At 31.2% G+C, this 20,915-nt stretch overlaps 1 pseudogene; it reads left to right on the top strand.

Moving 5' to 3' along the window:
• Nucleotides 1–20,063, top strand: part of LOC115888270 — a 31,687-nt pseudogene extending 11,624 nt beyond the window's left edge.
• Nucleotides 20,064–20,915: the final 852 nt, after the last annotated feature.

The raw sequence follows: 20,915 nt of genomic DNA on the forward strand, positions 1-20,915 counted from the left end.
AGAGGAGATAAAATACGTTCAGAAGGCCCCGATAAAGTGGCTATTGAGAATGTGCAGGAGTTTTATTTCAAAAAAATTAATTTTTTTTCCTAAAAACTCAGCATCCTTGATATTTTTAATCTTTTTGATGACATCTTGGTGAACACCCAATCCGCAACTTTGCTCCAATTTAACCCTGTTCGTATCCATTACGGTTTCCGAGATACAATGCTCGTACTTAGAATTTGTAGCACCTGTATATTTTCTGATATTTAATAATTAATTAATTCGTTTCTGATATTTAATAAGTAATTAAACGGTGTTCAAAATTGCGATTTTGTACTGTACTTGTAATATTGTTTTGAACGCTGGGATAAATACGCCAATATATGCAAAATTTTTATTTTTTACATCTGAAAAATATGTTCAATTTTCAAACCAACAAAGTAAAGCTTGTAAAATTCAGGAGATAGATTAAGTTTCATTCAGAAACTCGCAATTAGTGGTATGCAATTACACTTTATACTTTAGTTTACGATCATTCACAATGTTTAAAACACAATTAAATTAATAGAATAATCCTAGCAACAGCTTTGCCATTAGTCCAGCTGTATCCATAGAGAAAGCCTAATATTTTGCTTATAAACATTCAACTTGATTTCTAACCACAAAACAGAGACACTTTTCTCTTGAACGGAAGATAACCAAGGGCCAAATGACATTTCTTCGCAAGTATTAATTAGTGGAAAAGTCAAAAGTTTGATAACTTTTTCTACTAATTGAAAATGTCTACCACAAATTTTGACATTCTGAATGCTTACATTGAAGTTAAATGAACAAACTTCTACGCTAATTGAAACCACTAATTGATTCCACTAATTGCGAGATTCTGAATGAAGCTTAAGAATGATGTCAGTGTATTGACGGAATTTGCCAAAATTTCTAGGTCGATGATTTCTAGGTCGATGATCGAACTATTTCAGTCATTGTTGATCGCGCCATATTAATAGCATAAGAGAATTTGTAAGTTACTCTATGTTCATTTTTGATGAGTTTTATTTTAAATTTCGTTCTTCCAACTGACTTTTAAAAATTTTAGGAACTCTGGCGAGGAGGCCTCAACTGGGCCGCGTGGAAGACGCTGCTTCTTTTCGTGTTGTTCATAATCTGTCCCCCTGTATGGATCGCTTTTACGTTACCTTTAGGACATAAATATCATAAAGTGCCTATCATAAAGTTCATGTCTTATCTGACTTCACACATTTACCTTATGTTATTTCTGTTAATTGTCGGTATAACTCCGCCGTATCCGACGATAAATAGAACAAACTTAATACCATATTGGTACGAGTGGATCCTGTTAGTGTGGTTAAGTGGTCTGTTATTATTTGAACTCACGAATCCGAGCGACAAAAGCGGCCTGGGATGGATAAAGATATCCGTCCTGCTATTCAGTATTTTTGGTGTAGGAGTGCATCTAATGGGCCTGTTATTTGTAGAGCGTAAGTTCTGGCCCACATTGATGTACTGCAGGAACCAGCTGTTCGCCTTAAGTTTTCTGCTGGCCTGTGTACAAATTCTAGATTTTCTATCGTTTCATCATTTGTTTGGACCATGGGCTCTTATTTAGGTAATTTCAAACGCCGCGTTTTACTGAAAGGATGTAATACTTTAATCATTATTATTTGTAATAGGCAATTTAATGAAAGATCTCGCCAGATTTTTGGCGGTATTGGCATTTTCGTTTTTTGGGATTTTCAATGCAGTTTGTGGCATTAAACCAACCTTTTGAAAATGGAAAGAGAATAAGAAGGTCCAACGATTTCTTTAAAGATGGTATGCATATTTTTTTATTAATTATTTTATTTTAGAGATATACTTATTATAACAGTTTTAGCCAAAGCAAAGAGAAAACAGCACTATTCTTGGTATATATCAAAGCTATAAAAAACTAGTGACTCTAGCTCTAACATTTGAGGAGAAGAAATATAGTATGGGGGTCGCGTTTTAAATTATCCTCTCGATCCCTTATTTATTTTAATATCCGTATGTCCTTCAGATCCTTCAATTTAGTAGCGGTTAGAAGCATAAGTTTCACTTCCGATCTGCGCACATATTTGCAACATAATTTTTTTTTCAGAAATCTGTATTCTCTCTACTTTCCATAAATTCTTTAATTATGATTCGGTTTAATTAAAATCGAATTAAATTTTTGACAAATATTTTTTTTTGTTTTATACAGGGTGGTGTCCGAACTGTATTCCAAGAACTTGGAAAGTAGAAGTAGTATTCCGAAACTTCGGAATAACTAAAAAAGTATGCATTTCGTAAAAAAGTCTTTTTACGAGTAACAAAGTGTCTCTTGGTAAATCGCTAAAGAGTAACGGTTCTCGAGAAAAAAAAATATTTGGAATAGAATTTATCAATACTGTCATCATTGACATAATTAAAAACATGTTTGACTAAATAGTTTTAGACTGAATCATAAATTTGAAAAGAATTTTGTGTCAAGTTACAACAGAAACGTTTTATTTCATAACTTTTTTTTCGGCAGATAAAATTATTTATGATTAATTTAAAAAATAAGTTTCCACAAAATTGATTATTTCAGTGACATAAATATCTACTCAGCCGTGTTTTATTTTTTTTCAATAATGACATTATTGACATTTGTAATTACTAATAGGTTCTTGAAAAAAACAGTTGCTCATAGCGATTTTTACCAGAGACATTTTTACGTAAAAGTTAACGGAAATCTATTTCTTCACTCATTTAGTTTTTATACAGGTATGGTCGAAAAGTTATTATTCCTTTAAAACAGTTAATATTTATGTTGGTTGGTGCCCCCTACAAATAGGATGCATATTGACATCACAATATCAAATTTCTCAGGTCAAAAAACTCGAGAAAAAACAATAATTTTTCAAAAAATCCAAATTTTTTTTTTTTTGTTTTCTAAAATATTTTGGAATTCTATACCTATCTCCGAAACTAAGCATTTTAGAATATGTTACATTTATAAAAATAAAAAACTTTTTTACTTATTTTTTATCTGGAGAATATGTTCCCGAAGTTTCCGGAATACAGTTCGGACCAACCTGTATATACATTTAACGATTTTTTAACTTCAGTATTGCAATTTGTGTCCGGTTTAGAAGAAAATTTGATTATTACTTCATGCTTGACTAACTAATTAATCTACTAAATTCAACTAAAACAAATTACATTCTTAACGTTTATTAGGTTAAGATCTTGATTGGGTTTTATCATAAAATCCAATTAATACTTTTGCATTAATATTTTGATTTTTTTACCTTCAATATTGTCATGTGAGTCGAATTTTAAAAAAAAGCATAGTTAGTAAGGTACAGTTAATGATGAATATCTGATCAACATATAATATAGCCTTATTTTTGAGCTGGTAGGTAAAATATTAGTTTAGAATATTTTAATTTAAGAAAAAATTACAAATTAACTTAAAATATATACATATCTTATTTTGTTATATTTATGTCATCCAGTTAGATAACTAGTTGATTTTCTCTTTGGTTTGCCTAAATATCTCTGAATTATTTCAGTTTTATTATTTTTTTTCAATACTTTTATTGTTACGCGCAGACTTACAGCAAAAAATCAAATGAAAATAACTTGATTGAAAATTGAGAACAAATAGATAAAATGTTGATACCAATGATTGATACCAATAATGTATAAGAATTCTTATACAGCTACACCCATTCACGAAAAACAATTATTATATTTTTTTTTTTTTTTTTTTTTTTATTTTTAATTATAACCTATAACGCAATAAACTTGGGAAATTATTGCTGATGCAAATATGAACCTAATATAAAAAAAAAATTAAGTAAAATATTTTTTATATAAAAAAAAAAAAAAAAACTATTTGTAATAAAAACAAAAAACCTAAATTTCATAAATTGAATGTGGCACCGTAAATTTTAAATTTACGGAGATAACAAACTATTCGAAAATAAACAAAAAACGTAAATCCCATCAATTCAATGTGCATTTACTGATAAAGTTGATACATTTTTTATGAAAAAAAAAACTCAAATTATTTCAGAATCTAAAAATATTTTACTAATATTTTTTTTTCATTATTAGTCATTATTTGTCATCAGCAATAATGGGCTCTTTCACAAAAAATAAAAAACCCAATTCAAGGACAAAATCTGAAATAGAAGACTATTTTCAGTATATTTATCCAAAAAAAAAAAAATTCCATGACATTGAATAATTTTTTTATAGGCCCTCAAAATTGCTTTAATTTGAAATAATTTTAAGCGCCAATTGATGACGTATGAAAAATACGCCAATCACATTGCAGAACCGTGGTCGTGCGCCAGCCAACAACTGGCAACATTGCGATTTGATTTGACAGCACCACCTCAACTCAAGGCCTATCAACATGATATGGGCAGGCAAATATGGCAGCGAAGGCAGCGCATTATTAAATTGATTACATTTAAACTGAAAAGACGGTAGTGGTTTCTCGTTCCGATTGCCATACAGAATTAAATTATTCTAGTTTGTTGTGGCTTCTGCAACACGTTAGTTTAGTTCTTAGTGTTCAGTGCATGGTGTGTTCAGAAAATTGTGATAAATAACAGTGTAAACCTCAAACTTTTGTGCTTGTCGTACTCCTATATTATTAATTATTTAAAGTAAGAATTAGAAGTATTTTATCACCGATATTAAACCTAAATGAGTAAAAAGCCTTCAACGCCAGTCTGCATAGTACTTTTTAATGGTTACTTACAATAAACAAAAGATGGTATTAAAGGGTAGGTTATTAAATTTTATTGTAGCATACTTTTTACATGTTCTGTTCCAAATTGTCACGAGAATTATAGAGGGGGTCTCAGGTTTCTGCTTTTATATTCCCCAGAAATGACGAGCTTCGTAAAAAATGGTTGACAGCTAATAAAAGAGATAATATCAGTCCTACTTACTAGTAGGATTAAATTATCTCTTTTAATAGCTGGAGAACTACTGTTCTTGGGTAAGAAGTGCATTAAATATGCCTCAAAAAGGCCAAAGGCCAAAGCCTCTGTTACCCTAGTGAGGATGTAGTTATGGCTACTGCTTACACTTACCTCACAAGCTATTGACAACATTCACATTTGAAAATATAAATGGCTGGATGTGTCTTTTTTTAGATCACAATAGCCCCTCACTACGTTTGAATTTATTATTAAATCCATCTTGTTCAGAATATTCCAATATTTTATTGAAGAACTATACAAAAAAATGGAATGACTTTATAAAAAGGTATTTTAGTTTTTTTCGATATGAAATCTTGAAACACATATTAATATTTTTTAGTTATCCCCACCTATTATAGTTTCAATTTATTCCCATTTGTGTATGCTGCAAAACATAGAAAATATTCCATATTTTTTGACCGTCAGTGTATAGTTTACACCAAGAGCATTTACCAAGGCTTTTTTACTAAGACAAGTAACTTCTTATACTTGTCCAAATAGTAATATATTATCTATCAAACGTGCAGTAAATTCTAAACTATGGTAGGTAGGTGTTTGCTATTGAATTATTTAGTTTAATAAATTGCTTATTTTCGTACTGGTTATTTTTTTTTTTTTACGATGATTTTGAAACATCCTATATATGTACCAATCAAGATTTGAATATTGTATTTTTTTTATTAATTTTTTTAAAAAAAATTTTAATTTAACTCAGTTTTGAAGTATTGATTACACTACCTATACCTTTTTTCTGAGAAAGCAGACTTTTTATAAAAAGTAACTACTGATGTTTTCATAAAAGTAAATAATACCAAAAATTCCATACTTTATGTGGAGAGTTTAAGACTCACCTGTATATTAAAAAAATAGTGAAATATTATGTAATTAACGCATTATGGTGTGAAAATGTCTATTTGGAAAAAAAACACAGGATTCTTTGAAGACAATAAAGCACTTCTATCTCTGCCATATTGGAAAAGGTTAAATAGCCTTGTGTGGAGGTGGTGGTGGGTCAGCATGGTGGCCCGGCGTGTTGCCGCTTTTCAAAATGCCAGGGTCGTATTTAAAAATAAAGTGCGGATTTTTATTCTGGCTTTTTTGTTTTTATTTATATTTTCTTAGAAACGACTTCAATTTTTCGAACAGGTGAGATAGCAGAAAATTTAGAGAAATTAATTGCTTTATTAATTATGCTAAAATTCCAAAATATTAGTGAAAGAGCACCCATTTCCCAAGTTTTATAGCGTATATGTTAAAAACACCCATGTATATTGCACTAGAAGTTTTATGTTCTTTTGGACAAATAAATTCATCTATAATCAAGGCTGCATATGATCGTGTCACAAATTTGAGTTTCAAATAGCTATTATTTTACTGGTATTCTATTATTTAATATTTAATCAACAGCTGTTTGTTTTGTTAGTACTGTAAGTACACTTAAATTATTCCTCGTTGTAATTTTTTTAATATTATTCTAATTATAAGACAACTTTAAACTTTTTGAAAACTATCCTATATCAGCGTGTATAAATAACTACTTCACCTGTAGAGTTTGTCACAACGGAAGCAGATGCTGAATGGATAGATATCGATGTAGATAGAAATATACCACATACCGAGAAAACCAATGTCCGGAAGAAAGTCCTCTTTAGAGTTTGATGACGGGAGTAAGATGTGATCTGTGTGAAAACAATGTCGTTTTAGCATATTTGTGGTCGTCCTACTGTCAAAACATGTGTCCTGTCTGTTAAATACGTTTACTGTCTCTTATCGTTCGTTGTAATTTAGTATCTTTTTAACTGTGATAATTACTTGTCTTATAACTGTGTATGTTCAGTGTTGTTGTAGTCTATTCTATTTCAATATAAATACATATAATAAAAATGCGTGATCAATATATATGTATACTTTTTATCTTTGGTCTCATATTAAAATAAAAAAATATACAGGGTGTCCCAGGCTGAGGGTGTAATACAATGTAATAGGTTACCAGAGAACTGCCATATTTAGATCGGAGATTTTTTGCTCAACGTTGTTTCACAACGAGATGTATCGATTAAAGAAATATTTTTAATAATGGTGGCACTTCCGGAAATACACAGCAACTTTTTTATTTTAAAGAGGTATACTCTTTTTTTATTACATACTTACTTTCTCTATAATTTTTATGAATTTTGATGTTAAACGCTCTATATCGAACATTAACCGTTTTTGAGAAAAAAAAATTTGGACGAAAAAAACTGCCTGCCAAAAAACCCTGCACCATACCCACTGTTATATAAAAGAAATACGAAATACATGTAGCTATGTAACCGTATTTCAAAAATTAAATTGTTCGAATGCCATATAATATGGGCGGTAGCTGTCATAGAATTGAGCGATTAAAAAATTACGACATAAATCATTTTTTCCAAATAGAAACCTACATCTTTTATTTTATTAATGAAAAGGTTTTTCAATTCATTATTTTTTGATTATACATGTTCCTATACCTAAAATAAGTCGGTTTTAAGTTATTAAAAATTTAGTTTTAAAATGTATATCTTTCTTGACTTTAGCTTTCTTTGACATTAAATGTCAAACAATCAGACAATTTATTTCCTTCTGTCAGAAAACTAATTATTTGAATACTTCTGCTTAAAACTTTATTAAGTGTATTTATAAAAATATATCTCATGTTTTCGTCCGTTTAGTGATCTAATAATTGATATTATTATTACTATACCGTATGATCGAAAAAAAGGCGCAAATTAGGTTTGGAAGTCGTAAAGTGGGAATGTCATAGATCTTCAATGATATACTGATTTTTAACAAAGTGTCACAATATGACATGGCCAGATATATTGTTTTACATCGCTTGACATTTAAAGTCATATGCTATATACTGGTTAAAATCAAGAAAAATATAGGCTTTAGAACTAAATCTTAAATACCTAAAAACGATTTATTATAGGTATATGGTGGTAGATTTACATGCAAAACCCAAAAGTAACGAATTGGAAAACATTTTCACTAGTGAAATACAAAAAGTTGGGGTTTCCATTTGAAAAAAAAATGATTTATAATTTTTTTTTAATTGCTCAATTCCATGACAGCTACGGCTATCATCGAATATTACATATGGTGTTTAGGTTATAGGCATGATACAAGAAGGTTAGATAAGATCCTTGGCGGTCGCAAATCTGTTCTCCGCGCGCATGACGTCACCCGGATAGTAATTTTCTGTTAAGCTCCGCCCACTACATGAGTAATATCTTATCTAACCCTCCTTGTATCATAGGTTATAGGTACACATTTTTTTGACAACACAGACAAAAATTTTAAATATTATTTCTCTCAAAAACAGTTAATTTTAGGTAGGTATAGAGAAATTTTACAGAGAATAAATAATTAGTAATAAAAAATGGGGGTACCCATTTAAAATAAGAAAGTTGCTGTCAACTTCCGGTATTTCCAGAAATGCCGCCATATTGAAAATATTTTTAATCGATAAAGCTAGTTGTGAAACAATAATGTGCAAAACATTCTCCGACCTAGATATTGCAATTCCCTAGAAACTTCTAAGGCATGCTCAACCTCTGACACTTTGTATATGTAGTAGAAAATTAGAACGAAACAGGATTATTTCTGTTTGATCACGTGTTTTTGTAGGTGTCTAAACTGTTCTGTCGATGTCTTAGATGATGCTGATCTTATAGTTGCCTGCTTGTCTTTATCAAATTAAATGAATATCATCAAATTCATTTCAACGCTATCATATATTAATTGAACTAGTAAAATAACGATTACTGAATTGAAAAGTTTCAGAAATCGTTAGCTATTTTTGAAAAATGTTGGGGTATGGTATGCTGGGCCATTCCAGGTCTTTTTTTACAACACTCTGTCATGTTCTCAGTGATTATGAACCCTCTTCTGGCATTCGAGCTACTCTTTTTCGCCGTATTCGGCCAGACTACTTATGACGAACTGACCGTCAAGCCCCCACGAGGGAGCAGCATTCCTCCGTATCGACCCCTGTGGACCGACAATCTGTTCAAGGTGGCCTTCGGCATTTACATGTTGGTTTCGGTTGTGGTGCTGATCAATCTGTTGATCGCCATGATGTCGGACACGTACCAACGCATCCAGGTAATTGTGATAATTTGTGATTCCAGTCCAAAAGAACCCCGTGAGCGCTTTCGAGCTACTGTTTTTTGCGGTGTTCGGCCAGACGTCGACCGACCTGCTCAAAAATACCCGGCTATAACAAAAACACGAACCACAACAATCAGCCCTATTGGACGGAGGTGCTGTTCAAATTAGTGTTTGGCGTGTACATGTTGGTGTCGGTGGTGGTGCTCATTAACTTACTGATCGCTATGATGACCGACACGTACCAACGCATCCAGGTAACGCCGGCAGGCGGTCCAGGCGATGCCAACAAGCTAGAGTGCCGCTTCGGTACGATAGCGAAGTTTGCACCCATTACACTGTTTTCATTAAAAATAGAAGTTTGGCCAAATTTACGTAATACTAATTTAGTATGTGTACATTTGCATCAAAATTACGACCAAACGTCGAGTCTAGGCACTCACATGTAATTTCGAGTCAGCCGTATTTAGTCACAGAATTGATTAATATATTCTTAAGAAGCCACTAACAATATGAAATCAAATAGTCGGGGGATCGACTCCCTAAGAATATATTGTTTTCACTATTGCAACTAAATAGTCGGTCGATTCGAGATTGCATGTCAGCGCCTAGCCGAAGTATTAATGCATATCCTCTTACTACTTTTTTTTGCGGTCACATCAAAGTCAATTACATATATATTATGATTCCGTTCTATAAGCTAGGTGCATGTTATTAATTTGAATATAATTCTCTATAATATCGGATAGCATTTATTCTATGCAGTACTTATTATTTTTATATTTTATTATTTATTCGCTGATGATATAGATTACTATTTTTACTTAATTTCTCTCATTGCATACTAAATCGAATAGTTGTATAGACTTGTATTCATAGACTCATTAAAACTATTATTTTACTCTTTTATATAATCTTAGTTAGAATATGCATCTATGATTTGGTTTCCTATTTATTAACACTCATATTAATCAGTTGGAATCAGGGCAGCATAGATATTTAAAATTTCTTTCTCTGAAAGGTACTGGGACATATGGACATATCCCCCACAAGTCATTAATCTGAAGAAGATAGAGATGGTTTCCTTAATTAGGAAATGGCCGCGATATGTAGACGCGATATTCCTAAAGCTGTTTAATACAACACTAGAAGAAATCTACCGTCAACTGGACTGCACCAACAAAGGATTAAAAATAGATGAAAAATATCTTAACCATCTAAGATTCGCTGATGATATAGATATAGATATCCTAATTGCCAATACTCCTGAAGAACTACAAAAACAAATTAACGAATTAAATACAGCCAGCAATAAAGTAGGTCACAAAATGAATTTAGCAAAAACTAAAATAATGTACAGCGAACTAGTAGAGAGAAAAGACATTCTAATAAATAATACAACACTAGAAATAGTAGAAGAATATATATATATATATATATATATATATATATATATATATATATATATATATATATATATATATATATATATATATATATATATATATATATATATATATATATAGCATATATATATATATATATATATATATATATATATATATATATATATATATTTGAGGACAACTAAAACAATCTCTATTACTAGAAATTAACAGTAGAATTAAGTTAGCATGAAGTACCTATACAAACTCAATCATATTCAAATATAGAATGCCACATTATTTAAAAAAAAAACATTCGACCAATGTGTACTATATACCAGTCATGACCTATGCATGTGAAACATGGACACTTAAAATGTACATTATAAGGAAACTGCAGGTCACATAACGCTCAGTGGAACGAAATATGCTGGGAATAACCTAGAAAGACCGTAAAAGAATAGAGTGGACAAGATAAAATAAAAGTCAGGTAGTACATGTCATCCACAGAATCAAATCCCTCAATTGGCAATGGGCCGAACACCTGGCAAAAAGGACGGTCAAAATATGGCCAACAAAAATTAGAGCATGGTACCCACGAGGAATTAGGAGACCTAGGAGAAAACCAAACTTGAGATGGGACCATGATATTGAAATTAGCAGGTATAGCTTGTGCCCGCATAGCCAATAATAGACAACCAATGGGACCAACTACAAAAAGAGTATCTAAATATGTGTGGGAGGTTACACCATAATTGGAAATTGTTTAATAAGCTGAAAATGATGATGATGATGATGATAATAAAATGATTAGGCAATGGAAGCTTTGTATGATCTTTTATGTAAAACTGGTGTCTTTACTTGGAAAGAAGACAGCAAGCAGAAGGCGAAGAATCTTGTGAATGATGTCGCAGGAAAACTTGAGGCCTGAAGCTGAAGCATATAGTAGGAATGTGGATGTATACTGTGATCGCGAGACCCATAATAGGTGGATCTATTGCTTGGTAAGCTAAAATCCTCCAAACAAAATCAAAGTTCGAGCTCAGTCAGGGTCACAAAATTACGTAGCTGCGTGTGACTGGAACCATATGAATTATACCAAAAAGACAATAGAGGTAATGCTAAGCTTTTAACCTTTAGATAGGCTCTCTGATCGAGGTGGTAATAATAACCATGGTGCTTTATCAAGTCCATTGCTGTAAATAATTTTGCGAATTGTGGAGTAACCAGAAGCCACTTCTCGCACGAGGTTGTCAATATGACACTTCTACAGGTATGTGTAGATTTGGATGGCACTTTATCAACGTTTGCTTTTCATAAGTCCTGCGAGATATATAAGCTGAGACTGTAATAAAAACGTAATAAATACCACTTACCTGTAAATTAATTAACAACTTGACAGAAGAATCCAAAAGAAAAGAAGGAACGGACTGTGGAATATTTTCACGAAGCCTCGAAATAATTAAAAATAAATGGATCATGGATAAGGACGCAAGTATCCTACTGGATACTGACAAAAATTGTCATGAGGGCCAGATAAATATCACGCAAGAAATTAGTGGAAAAAAAGCATCAGAATCTTGACAGATAAAGTCTGTCCAGTTAGGGAAGATTTCGACAGGCAAAAACCAAAAAATGACAGAAAATACCACTTACCTGTAAATTAAAATGGCATACACAGCTATCACTGTTATGTATTCTCTCGTTGGATATATAGTATTTATTATTACCTTTAATCCTGCGAAGATTCAAAATAAAAATAACTACCAGGTCTTTTTGGAACAGCGAGGTATTGGTTTGAGTTTAGTAAATAGTTATATTCACCTTTGTGTTGGGGCAACGCTGGTAATCATCGATCTTAGTTCTTTCAAAGACATTGGCTGACCTGTTTAATTCCCTTTTTTTTTCATTTTATCCCACACATTGATCGCTATCTATAGAATTTTGATGACCAATGTCATGTGTTATTTCGTGAGAACTGTTAACTGTTTGTTATCTAAACGTTTCTATAGGTCTATAGGCAAGGATGTCGCTGGCATCACTTTATTATAGGGCAGTGTGTACAGAAAAATGTATAGAAACCATATTCATAATAAAAAGCTAAGTATCATAAATATAAACATTTTTTTTGTAAAATTATTCGAAATAGCAATATGTTCCTATTTCAGAAATAAAGCAAATGAAGTCATATGAGAAAATAGTCGAATAAGAAACAAACATACATCTCTTTTGGATTAGTTTTTCTTTGATGTGATATATTAATCGAAATACAATGTTCTGTATGTATCATTTATACTTATACTAATATTCTTAGTACAAATATAACGACAATTCTGTTGGCGTTGGGTTTGTCATATTGCTGCAAATATACATTAGATCACATATAATGTTATATACATGTTTCGTTTTAAATGCAAATATTAGATATCATTTACATTATATATTATCTTCGCTTCTTAAGTTACCTAATTTATATTAAATTTATACAAACAACATAGGCAGATGCAGCTAATAACCTATTTGTAATGCATCATTCATTAGAATCATACTGCTTCTACACTACCGACTTGCTTGTAATAAGTCTGTTTATATAGGTATTGTTATATTGAAGATAAATATTGAGTTTTTGTGTAATTAAAAATAATAGATAATTAATAAAGAACATTATAACCTTATAATTTAATTGAATCGTAAGTATTAGAATAAGTTTGTATTTAACCCGTACGATGTAAGAAGCCGTAAGTACTATGTAAGACTAGTTCTTCCACATATTATGGATACTGTTAGATTGATGTATTAGGTTATTTAATTGTCGGCTTGAAGATGTAAATTCTAGAATCTAGTTGCCATTATTATATTTTTACATTATTTTAAACAACATTTAATGAAACCAAAACTACTGAAAATGTTAGGTCTTATTAGGTCGATTTAACTATAGTAGGTATATTCGACAGTTTTTGAGGAATTTAAGCAGGATTTAAGACAAGGTAAAACTTAAATATAGAAAAAATATAGTTGAATCCATTTGTTGTCGCAGTCAACATTAAATAATTAATTAATAATTATACTAACATATTCTAAATACAACAAACCACAGTATATTGAATTCTGGAGGCACATTCTACTTAACCACCATCATCTTCTTTTCATCCTGCCACTGTTTTGACCCATCTCTTTTTGGGTCGGCTCACACTTCTTCCAGTCCCCTTGGTCCCTATTTTTCTTGGCTACATTCACACTTCAGACTTGCCAATCGTTTAACAATAACTATTACATTTGTTTTTTCGGTTTTTGACTCCTAACATAATTCTCTCCATGGCTCTTTGTGCAACTGGTAGTTGTTTTGCTGTATTTCGGGTAATTGCCATAGTTTCTAAACTATACGTAAGCACAGGTAAGCTTCATTCAGAACCTCCCAATTAGTGGTTTCAAATAGCGTAGAAGTTCGTTCCTGTAATTTTAATGTAAACATTCAGAACGTCAAAATTAGTGGTAGGAATTTTCAATTAGTGGAAAAAGTTAACAAACATTTTAAACTTCATTCAGAACCGCGCAATTAGTGGAATAAATTAGTGGTTTCAATAAGCGTAGAAGTTTGTTTCTTTAATTTCAATATAAGCATTCAAGAACGTCAAAATTAGTGAGTCAAACTTTTCACTTTTCCACTAATTATGCTTCAAAATTTGCGAGAAATGTCATTTTGGTCTTTGATTATCTTCCGTCAAGAGAAATTGTGGTTAGAAATCAAAAGTTGATTGTTTTATAAGCTAAATATTAGGCTTTCTCTATGGGTACAACTGACTAACGCAGGCTGTTGCTAGGATATTCTATTAGTTTAAATGTGTTTTTTAAACTAAAAAGTAGAAAGTGTAACTGAAAATTGAAACCACTAATTTTGAGGTTCTAAATGAAGCTTACCTAACATTTCCACTATATTTCAAAATTTGCGACGAATGTCATTTTGGCATTTGACTATCATCTATTAAGACAAAATTTAGTTGGACGTCAATAGTTGCTAGGATATTCTATTAATTTTAATTGTGTTTTTTAAACATTGTGATTGATCGTAAACTAAAAAGTATAAAGTGTAATTGAAACCACTAATTGATTCCACTAATTGCGACGTTCTGAATGAAGCTGTAGAATGCAACTGTCGCATGCCTTTTTCTTTAGGTTGATGGGCACATTTTTATCTTTGAAAATATCACTCATATTTCCGAATGCCACCCATACCAAATGGATCCTGCGTTTAATCTCCGTATTTTGGTTCTCTTTACCCAGCTTGAATTTATGATCTATAATAATATAATGATCTACGTTTTCAATAACAACTTTGTCTACGGTAATGTTATGGCTATTGTTGTTCATTATCTAGGTCTCATGTAAGTTCATTTAAAGGCCTATTTTCTAGGATTGATCCTATGGATTGTTCATTTAGCTCCTTTAGCATGGTAGCATTCAAGAACTGATTCTTGAATGCCGATGCTTAGCAAAACTATATCGTTTGCGAATCTAAGATAGCTTATGTGACCATCTTCAGTAGATTAAAATTCATTCATGATATGATTGGTGAATTGTGTGTTCAGAATTCATTATTAAGTGTTTTGCTGTAGTGCGGTAGATTAGTTTTAATTCGTAAAAAATAGAGTAGTCAAAATTGAGGTAAAGAGATTTAATGAAATTTACCTATGATTGTACATATTTTAGGTAATTTACGAACGCTGATAATATATAAGTAAAGTTTTAAATATCATATTCATTTTAGTTCATTCGTAGATTTGTCCATCCTACGTTGTCGTACCAGAATTCACGCTGCTCTCGCGCACCAGTTCTTCTGGGCTGGTATTCTTGTGTATTATTGTTTCCCCCAGTTTTTTAGCGACACCCAATTTGTATCGGTCACAGTAAAATCGGCCATTAAAACACATCTCATTAAACATACCTCGAAACACTAAGTATAGAAAAGCAAATAGTTAGCGGTTGTTAATGTAAAACGTAATGGTGGTTTTAGTATGGTATTTTCGGACACTGTGTCTAGATCTAGGACCTTAGTGGTAACAAAATAGAAACTAGCTTTGGAAGATGTATTTTTGGCTTTTTGTTGTGATCATATATCTTGTCTGTTTTTTGTGTAACGCGTTCCGATGTTTCTCAGTCGAAATATCTTTTTTGATTTTTGATTTTTAAATGATTTTTGACAAATGTTTTTTGCATGCATAGCTGCATTTTTGTTTGAATTTTTTTTTTTTTTTTTTTTGAATATATTTTTGATTGTCTAATGTTTTGCATGTCTTGTACATATTTTTTTGAAAAATTTTTCTTGGTATCTATTATGATATCTGTTTCTATGAAAGGTTATTTTCTCAGGAATTATACTGTGGCAATACGTTTAATCCCTTTTTTGCCTGTCAATATTGTCACTTTGTCTAATAGTAAACAATAATATTTAATACTCTTGCAGATTCTAAATTATATACTAATATTTTTTTTCTTCAAAACATTAATTAAAAATATTTTGCACAGAATTATCATCAGGCAACTAAATATCCAATACGGATATAAGTATACAGGGTGGTCCAAACAGTATTCCGGAACTTTGGCACTAAATTCTGTACATAAAAATAAGTAAAAAGAATCGTCTAAACTTATTGTCCTGAATAATTTTGTTTTCGGAGTACACGGGTGTAGAGTTTCATTTCTATTTCGATTTTTTTCTATATTTTTCTCGACTGAATTCTGTATTAGGAAAAAAAAGGAACTGGGTTTTTTTTTACTGAGAAATTTTAATTTCGATGTAAACATGACTTCTACTTGTAGGGAGCGCCACTGACATGTTTTTTAATGTTTTGAGAGTAATAACTTTTCGTCTGTCCCTATATTACAAACTACTGAGTAAAAAATATACATCTCCGTCATTTTTAAGCTTAAAAAACGTTATCTTGGTAAAAATCGCTTATATAATTGGTTCTTATAGATATTTTGGAATCGAAACTAAAATCAATACATTTCAAAATTGACAAAAAATTATACATATACAGGGTGGCGCGTCTCATACGCGGCGGAAGCTCCAAGGAGAAGGTAGTTTAATCGATAGTAAAATTTTTGGCAGTATATGTAGGTTATCTGAAAGCATTTTATAAAATATATAGAACTTATACGAGTGTCCCCAAAAAAGTTATACATAAGTCTGTGTTTTTTTCTAATGAACACCTATAATTTAAAATTGATTTTCGATTCTAGGAAAAAATAAAGGTTTTTTTTTTGTTTTATTAAAGAACATATATCTAAATCTATGGATTTTGACATATTTCCATTTTGTGATAATGAAGAGTAAATTTTAATTTCGATAACACCTACCTAAATTTTAGTTGACCTTATATAGCCTGATATTTATTACAGTAACCATTGTAGGTTAAACCAAGGTTAAACCAAATTGAATTTTGGCCCCGAAACGTTATACATGGCGAGACAAAATTAATTGGAACATTTTAGTCATTTTTAAAAAAGACAAGTAACTTCCTTTATTTTAAATGGAACATCCATATATTATTCCGGTGTTCAATGCGGGAATGTAATATCTTCAAAATATTATTAGGTTGCTTACCCTTCAGACAAAGATTTTCCTAGATATTCTGAATTTTTTTTTTTTTTTTAATTTTTAGTAGATCTTTATTATTTGAAAAATTTTTTTTTTTTTATTAAAAAAAAGGTTAATTTCAAAATTAAAGATTGTGAGTAAATACTCAACGGTAATAAAAAGATACACGTTTTTATTACATTTTTTATTTATTTATACAACACAATTAAACTAGATATAACCTATAATTATGTTGCAAAATTGCTAGATGAAATCAAATGCTCAAATGCTTCCTTTCCTGTTAACTGCACAAAATGGATGTTTTTCAAAAAGGATCTTTTCATTTTTAAAGGCATATGTGGAGGTTCTACCTCGCAAAGCAGCTACAATAATTTTCTCACATGTTGTCGACAATAGTTGTCACGGGGTTTTTAAACACTGTCTTTAACATATCTCCGTAAAAAAGCAAACTAGACAAAATTAGGAGCATGTTAAGTATTCTATTAATCTGCAGTATGCAACACTGCTTCACCACTAATAGAGCATTTTACTTCTTTCTGATGAAGGATAAGTTTGCATTTTCGGCAAATTTCTGAGACAATTTTTTTGTTTTTACTGATACAGATGATAACTAGTTGTTAAATTTGGATTAATTAGACAGCTATGTTTTTGCCAGACATATCACAGCCCACCTAGATTTTATCAAATAATAATAATTTTATAGTTTTCTTTAAATATATGTATGAAAATATCTAGGAATCTTTGTTTGAGGGGTAGGCAACCTTCATATTATTTTTGAAGAGACATGAATTCTCCATTGAATATTGGAATAATATACTGGGTGTTTTTTTTTTATATTTTCGTTTTTAAATGTAAATTTAATTTTGTCTACCCTGTATAACTTTTTTTGGATCAGTTTTAATTTGATTTAAAGTAAAATAGTTAATTTAATACATATTCGGACTATACCGGGTAATTTCCAATTTAGGTAGCTTTCATTGTAATTTAAAAATTGTTTCTTTATTTTCTAGAAATGTTAAATATGTCAAAAACTTACATTTTAAGTCTATGTCTTAAAATCCCCTTATTTTTTCTCCAGAATCCGAAAATCAATTAATATATACGGGTGTTCATTAAAAACACAACATTGGATATGTAACTTTTTTTTGGGGCACCCTGTAGAACTCTCTATAACTTTAAAAAGTGCTCTGATTAACTTACATATACTCAACAAATTTCATTTTAATAACAACTGTCGTTCTCCTTAGAGCTTCCGCGACGTATGAGAGGCGGCCATCGCCACCCTGTATCATGTTGACTGTATGTTTATTAATCTTAACATAATATTGAAATTTTTGGTGCTAATATTCAACAGAACCTGTTTTATTTTTTTTTTTCTATATAAATTTTGATTTCGCTTAAAAACTAAAGTTCCAAATTTATCTTTTCAGTCAACATCAACATGTTTATTTTTTGAACATATATGAATGTATGATTATTAAGAACCAAATATCTCGAGAAAACGTTGCTTGCAGCAATTTTTAACCAAGAGACAATCACAAATGTATACTTTATTTCAGTCAGCATGTAATACAGGGGAGCGGACGAAAGTTATAGTCTTCAATAACAGTTAAAAATGGTAGGCGGCGCCCCTACATTAGTGGAGTATATTGAATCCGAAATCAAATCTCTCAATGTTACATAAACCCCAGACACCAATTTCATCACACATTCGAATTACGTTCAGAAATTAAATCTGAAAAAAAACTTGAAACAAAATGAAACTTACTACAACCCCATCTTCGAAATTAAGCATTTTAGGACTTAAGTTTACGAACTTTTTTACTTATTTTTATGTAAAATATATTTTAAATAAGTTATCAATTATTTATTGAAGAATTTATAGGACCTGTTTGAAAAAATAACATATCAACACTGCCAAAATATTAACAATGTCATGGCAAATACAAAAATACTAAGCAAAATAAAAAAGTGCCTTATATGGATAAAGAATTAAAAATGAAGGATAAGACAATCAAAATACCTAATCTCTCAAAAAATAGTATACTTAGTGGCATAATTTCTTCTTAGTATTTCACAAATGAATTAAAAAAATAATTTTAAGGTTTTTTTATTTTTAAAATATTCAATTTTTTTCGTTTACTAGTTTTATTTATAAAAATAGTTCCCAATTTTTCTTTGTAATAATTGAGAAAACTATGAATATTTATATGCTTTTAAATTATTTGCAAAAATTAATTGATATTAGTGTTCTGTCTCTGGTATACATCTTAATAAAATATACATTAATAAAGCATGATTAACCTACTACTATAAATTTTAATATTTAAATTCAGATACTCTACACAGGGCCTCTTCTCAAATTGCAGATTTTTCCATATTGTTTGTATATGTTTGGCCAAAACAAATCAATGTAAATTTAGGTTCTCAGCAAGCTCATTCGCAACATGCATCGAACCACCACAGCTCCTTCACCAATAAATCTTATAACCACATGGTTATTCTACCTGGTTGACATATGCAAAAAAAGAGATAGTATTCTGTCCCCTAGTCTAGTACTATCTTTTCTAAACCTCCGAAACATTAGATTTTATTATTGTCAAAACGGAAAAAACGCAGCAGTTGGTGCTTCATGGGCAGCTTCAAAAGCCCACCAACTGAGTCCCCAGGTCGAAGGCGTGCCACAATGGCTGTCGAAGTGAAAAAAGGCCCAAATGCTCCCAAGCGGAGTATGGGTTGTCCATAGGCCAAATGGCCCGCTAGGGTCAGCTTCAGTTTCTCTGCTGTTTACTACTCAGATTGAGACACGTAACCGATTGGGAAGCGATCGCTAAGAAATACAGGGCCCTAATGGGTCAAGAGGATGAAGTTAAAGATTCGTCCAAAGAAGATGAGGAGGAGGACGATGAGGAAGCGGCGCCAAATCCAGCTCCGCACCTAGCACCTAGTTCCTCTATCGGTTAAGATTGTATCTAATTTAATTTATTTCTGCTTGTAGAATATTTTCCAACCCGACGAATCATGATTTCACAGCACAATACCTACAATTATTAGAGTGCTTCCATAAGTCATTGTGTATATACGCTACTAGACTATTTTTAAATACATTTGTAATTGAATAAACATACGTTTAATAAAATCCAATTAAAAAATATCTATCTTTATTTTCCACAAATCATTGTACGTCCAACTGCAAGAACGTATCTTCTTTGTTAGTGGTTCCATCATAACTCTTGTTACATCTTTGGTTACTTCATCTGAGCTAAATCTTCTTTTGGTGAATAACATCTTTCAGTAACCAATGTTATATTAATATGTCACAAATAATAGCAATTAAGACTTTCAATATTTTTCATTCTACAGTATTAGTCGATCTAGCGTGGCCTGAAAGCTTTAAAAAAAAAGGGAAATTTCACAGCTCCTTCGCCAATAAATCTCATAACCACATGGTTATTCTACCTGGTCGACATATGCAAAAAAAGAGATAGTATTCTGTCCCCTAGTCTAGTACTGTCTTTTCTAAACCTCCGAAACATTAGATTTTATTTTAGTACAAAACGAAAAACACAAGAGCTTGGTGGCATCTCATGGACAGCTTCCAACGCACCACCCAATTTGGTCGAAGGCCGGTCCCAAATGGCTGTCGAAGGTGAAAAAAGGGCGTCAAATCGTCAGAGGTGGCTTGTCCATAGTCAATGAGTCGAAGGTCTTCAGTCAGTTTCGTCTGCCGTTACCTACTAGAAATTGAGCACGTCCGTATGGGAAGCAATCGCTAAATACAGGGCTCTCTATGGGTCATAGAGGAAATGAAGTTAA

This window comes from Sitophilus oryzae, unplaced genomic scaffold, assembly GCF_002938485.1.
Source record: "Sitophilus oryzae breed Bouriz unplaced genomic scaffold, Soryzae_2.0 scaffold_690_pilon_pilon, whole genome shotgun sequence".
Classification (NCBI taxonomy): Eukaryota; Metazoa; Arthropoda; class Insecta; order Coleoptera; family Curculionidae; genus Sitophilus; species Sitophilus oryzae.